We start from the raw sequence: 6,211 nt of genomic DNA on the forward strand, positions 1-6,211 counted from the left end.
TTGGCAGGTGGATTCTTAACCACTGTGCCGCCAGGGAAGTTCTCATTGTGATTCTTTATATATTTAGTTGGGAAATCTTTTCTGCTAGTCTTCAGGTCATTCTCATCAATAGTGGCTCTGTAAATAGTTGTAGTATTGGTGTGCCCATGGGAGGAAGTGAGCTCAGGGTGAGCTCACCTCTTCCTACTCCATCATCTTAGCTACACCTCCTCATTTCGGGAAAATCTTGAGTTTATGAAAGCAAAATGTCTGTTGATAATATAGATGGTAGTCAGGCGTGAGGAAGAGACAGTTGACCATTGGCTCTTTGGTATAGTTTGGGGAAAGGTTTTTGCCACTGGAAAGCAGAGGAAAGAAAAAATGATGAGTCTCCATTAGTAAGTTCATGATTATGACAGGAATCTCTTGGTCTAAGCTAATAACCTTCTTTAACACATAAGGAAATTGAGGCCTAGTGAGAGTAAGCCTTCTTACTTGAAGTGTTTATTGAGCACCTATGAGTATATGTTGTAAATGCTTGGGATTCGTTAATGAACAAAACAGAGTTCTCTATCTCAGGTGCTAAGGCCCCACCAGCAGGGGCAGGATGGGTGTTGGAAGCCAGGTGTCTTAAATGCCCATTGCTGTATTGCTCAGGGCCAAAAGGACCGTAGCTTTAAGGTTATTTAAAATTCATGTAATGTAACTATTATGACTGGAAACCATCAGAGGTTTGCCTGGTTGATTTGAGAGGTATTGGGAGATTATGAAACAATCCTTTTGCCTTGTGAATCTGATTGACCTCCAGGCCACTGATAATATCTGCTGACTACCTCCCATATCCCAACCCCCAATCTTGTCTTGTCTTTTTCTTCTCTCAGGTTTTTTTCTACCCTGTAAAGGGGAGGGAGCCAGAGCTGACAGAGTAAGTCTCATTTCTCCTTTCAAACAATACTTGAAAGGGAAATAACCCATTTGGTAGGTAGGTAGGTATCTTTAGGAATTTGCCTTAAGTTGACAAGTTACTTTTGAACAAAATGTGAAAAAAGGGATTGAGAACTATTTTGAACAACCATACCTAAATGTTCATAACAAAAAGTTTAATTTGTCACATTCTTTTTGGAGAAAGATATCTTTTCTAATGATGCTACCATTATTTAAAACACTTTGGAATTCTTCCTATCTTACTGGTTTTGGAACCACTTCATAAGTTACACAAGAAAGTTGGTGTCATTACTTCACAGGAAGATTCCAGGTGATCAAAAGGCCATTTACCTTATTTTCCAGATCTGGCTCTGAATGTCTTTGTCTATTCTCCAAATCAAACCTACCCATAAATGATGAAAAGTTTGTCACCACCGAGTCTATGTCATAAACTAAAGTTTATGTCATAAACTAAAGAGGTGTTCAGAAGTATTTTGAATAAAGGTGATATTGTTGGAGTAAAGTTATAGACTCCCGAGGTGTCTAGTTGGAAAAGGTGTACCCTTTATTTTGTCAGGTATTGAATCACCTACTCTATGAGCAGTCCAAATATATATTCAGGTAATCTTCCCTATTCAAATCTAAGTGAATATTTTTTAAAATTAAAAAAATTTAAACTATTTTATTGAATGAAAGATTCTTTAAATTCTACAATGCTTTACAATTTTCAAAAGTTTCATACACATGATTTCATATAATCTGATAATAACCCCATATTTAATCCCCTACCCCTATAATGCCCCTCCCCACTCCCTCTCCTCACTGGCAACCACCAGTCCATTCTCTGTATCTGCTAGTCTGACTTCTTTTTGTTTTATTCACTAGTTTGTTGAATGTTTTAGATTCCACACATAAGTGTGGAAATCTTTACTTAACTTTGTTCCATTAACATTTCTCATTTTTTAATGAAACACCTGTTAATATCCTTCAGAACATTAGTTTGAGAGACATACCATTAAACTGATTCTTTATTTCTATCACAGATTGAAGGGGCTGTTCTAGAATTTGATGAAGTTAAGAAATGTTATACAGTTAAACATGTCCATTCCCAGCTTGTAAAAATATTCCAGAGAAGCTAATTCTAATGCTAGAATCAGAATCTGGCAAGGATTAAATGATGTAGAAGTTGGCAAGATGTTATGCTGTAGTAATTAAAATGTTTTTCCATGTTAAGCACAGATCATTTTCAGAAAACGCTGAGAAGTATTTGTTTTGAATTCCATGGAAAATTAAAGAAAATGTAATTATAATATACTCAAAGTGTGCTTCAATTTTGAATAATTTCTCTAGGGATATTATATAAATGTAGTATTTGATCTATTGCTTCAAGATAATATTTATTGCTGCTGTGAAAAGAGAGAGAGATTTATAGTAATGATGTCAGTGTTATTTTACATTAAATACACTAATGTCAAATTGGTTATTACCAGAGTCAAATTAGCATACCAGGAGCACATGGAATGGAAACTTCTGGAAATGAAGACTAAAAACAGCCATGGGAGCTGGCCCTCCCTTCTGTAATTTCTGTATAGCATCATTCCTCCTTGGAATCCCCACTCTTCCCCAGTCCCACCACGCTGTTCTCCCTGTCTATGTGGATTGACGTATTGTCCAAAGCCTAATTTATCACAGTTACCACCTCCTCCATGGAGTCTTTTCTGATCTTCTCCAGGGGCCTGTTACTGCACTGGGGAGTTTTGTATTTCTGTTTGTCTTATGGCATTTCATTCTGCCTTGGTTATGGTATATGTAATCTTGTCAAGAACCTTTCATGCAACCCACACGCCACCTTGAAATCCTTGTTTGCATCTCTTATATTTAGCCAACACACAGCTAGTGTCCAATATTTATGAAGTGAATAGTGAAAAAAAAAAAAAAACCAAACACCCAGCTACTTCCTGTAAGTACTCTCATATTGAGAGCAACTGGTAAAAACAAAATGGGCATCTGAGGACAGTCCCCTCATTGTTCTGTGTTGGCGTTAGCATTAATTGGTCTCCCCAGGACACCAGTTTGTACTGGAGAAAGAACTTAAAGTCTGTAATTTCATCATTGTGTCTCTAAAAGTCAGTTCTAATTTAGCCAGCAGAATATTTCTCAGTATTTCTGTGGCAGGGACTGTTTTTTTTTTTTTTTAGTGTGTTATCTTAAGATGTGTAAATTCTTGGCAGCTGTCTGGATTAAATAAATAAACAAGAACAAAGGATGATATGAAATAAGAACATTTAAAAGGTCCATTACCTCTTGACTTTGAGCAATTGCCTAATTACCTCAAGTTCAAAGCTAATTTATGGAATTCCACATAATAATGACTTACATTTGTCTAGCGATAGGAGGTTTCTAGGGTGCTTTCGTCTGTGGCATTCATTCAATCAATCAACTAGTCAGTCAATTAACAAATTAATCCTTCAACAGACATTTCTTTAGAGCCTATTACATAACAAACATTGGCAAGCATGGTTTGGGGATTTCTAAAATAAATAAGACAAAGGTACTGCCCTGTAAAAGTCTTCAGTCTGGTGAGGGTAGACAGAAATATAGACAAGTAAATGAGGGAATTCCCTGCTGGTCCAGTGGTTAGGACTCTGTGCTTCCACTGCAGGGGGCCCAGGTTCCATTCCTGGTCGGGGAACTAAGATCCCCCCACAAGGCGCACGGCCAAAAAAAAAAGCAAGTAAATGATGGAAACGTTGTGATCAAAGCTTGTATACACCTCAGTGGTGGAGGCAAAGGTGGCAAGTGGGCCATTCTCATTAAGGGAGGGGGGAAGTGGACAGGATAGCATTCATAGAGGAGCAGTCATTGAGTGAAGTCTTATCTGATTCTTACTAGTGTCACTATTATACATGGCTTACAGTTGAGAACCTGACTTGGGTGTGAAGCATCTTCTCTGAGGTGACTCTGCTCTTAAGATTTCAGAAGCAACTTGCATCCCACTGCACAGCATCTCTCCTGCACCCCCTGAGATTCCTGGAGTGTGACTCTCATGTTCTAGTAGTGATGAGAAAGGGAAGGTAAAGCCAGAGAGCCTGAAAATCTCTGGCTTTATGCCAGAGAGGATTATGTTTATGCAAAATGAGCTTGGTTCCCAGAGTAAGAAAAACAACTTGATTGAAAATGTTATTCATCCATAAAGAAAGGGAGAAAGCCAAACCCAAAGGCAGGGTTTAGAGCTGGAAACAATGGCTTTGTTAAGATTTACAGGCCTGTGGGATTTCTCAGTTGCATAGGGTATTAAGGAAGGTTATTTGAAAAATATTCAAATTACTTTGACATCGTTTTCCCTAGGCAATATGGAAACTCACTTTTTGGTGGTTGGGCCTCTTTAACATAAAACTTCGGAGGAAATGAGGTTTAAAAGGATGACCCACTTCTTCTGCTGTCACCACCCACAGACTCCAATTTAATTTCTTCCTTATTCTGTTCACTAAAAGTCACTAGTTTTTTTCATGGGCTGGATGCTTCTCTCTAGTCGTACTTTTGGTGTGGGTGGCCACATTTCACTAGGTTGGTGGCATATTGATTTGTATAAAGTGCCTTAAGAAGACACCCACATTCATTTAAGACAACAGTGGCAAGAATAACTTAATATTGGCACATATTTTCTTTATTCTCTGAAAGAAAGCTTAATATCGGATGTTAGAATGTAATATCATACAGAGATTTCTAATATGAGCCAGAACGGCCCAGATACTGTGATTGAAGGAGATTTGGTCTTTTTCTTTTCTTTGCCTTTGTACTTCATGTCATCACATAAGAATTAGGAGCTGGAGTGATACATTTTATAAATTATTAAATTGTAAATTTAATAATTAAGGAAGCAGGTATTTTAACTTACCTGAAAACAAAGTTCCATTACTCCAATGGACTAGGTGGCCCCTTATTTTTATAGTAGAAAATGTTTCAAATACTCTCTTTTGGCCCTCACAAGAACTCCAAGGGGTGGCATATGAAATCTTTTTAACTGCAAATTTTTTTTTAACTCATGAGAAAACTGAGACCCAGACAGGTTAAGGCTAGGCGCTGGCTAATAATAATGCTTTTTGGTGTATCTTCTGGACTAGTGTTGCTTAGTTCTGTTAAAAGATAAACTGAGGCATATTCAAATTTTAAGAGTTTATTTCAGCAAAAATTGATTTGAATCAAGCAGCACTGAATGGGAAATGGTTAGGATGCTCCCCATACGGGAGCTGGGAGAAAGACTTCTGTAGAGAAGATGCAGGGGAAGCAAAGCGAGGGAATTATCTGATTGGCTGAAGCAGTTGCATTATTTGGAAAAGCTGAATTGGCTGTCTGCGATTGGTTGTCCTTAGGTTTCACTTTCTTACCCTTGAGGCATTACAGGCTTAGGTTTTGGTTTGCTTATGTAGGCTAATGTATTAGAGCTGCCTCAGTCTAATGGTCTCCTTGTTTAATTGATTTAACCATTCTTTATATTATATTGCTTCTTTGCAGAGAAATTGTCTCATGGACACACACGGTGCCTCTAGTCCTGACCTGCTATTTCTCAAACGTGTGTGATTAGTTGCAAGGGAACCTTCGTGAGAAAATGCATGATTCTTTACCGGCCCATCCCACTTATAGGAAAAGTAATACAAATCATATACCCCAGTGGTACAGTAGTTTGAATTACTTTAATATACAAAGAGCAGCACATAATTAAATTCTAAGAATCAAGAATCGTATTTCTTTTACTGGGAACACCTGCATCAGAAGAGCTTTAGTCTGGATGAATACAGCCCACTAGGGATCCTCGTTACAACACTGTGTGCAGATTAAATTGTAGAGAAATAACAGAAGGAGGTGGTATTACCAATGTCAACCCATTTTCTCAGGCCACGCTAGCCTGGAGTTTTCAAAGGGGTCACAGCAATGGTAATAACCCGTATTTTTAGCTTTTTATCTCTTTGGCTATTACAAATCTCCATGTCCTCCCCACCCAGCCCCAGCGGAGTCCCACGGGTTGTCTCCTACATGCGCTCCAGTTCTGTCCGCCTCCTGTGGGTTCCATGATGCGTTCCCTTCCTCCCCCGCTTCAGCCCCCTTGGTGGTAGGCTGGTTGCCCTCATAGGGGACACAGATTTTGCTCTCAGTTGTGCAGCCTCCCCTGGTACCGTTCTTGCCTCTGCCTCTGATTTCTCTCTTGGAGTTCTTGATGTGAGCCGGGCAGAAGCAGGACATGCAGTCTTCCCCCTTTTGGGATATGCATGGATCTCATAGCAGGGCAGGATTGTTAGTATGCCTTCTC

Source organism: Stenella coeruleoalba, assembly GCF_951394435.1.
Source record: "Stenella coeruleoalba genome assembly, chromosome: 3".
Classification (NCBI taxonomy): Eukaryota; Metazoa; Chordata; class Mammalia; order Artiodactyla; family Delphinidae; genus Stenella; species Stenella coeruleoalba.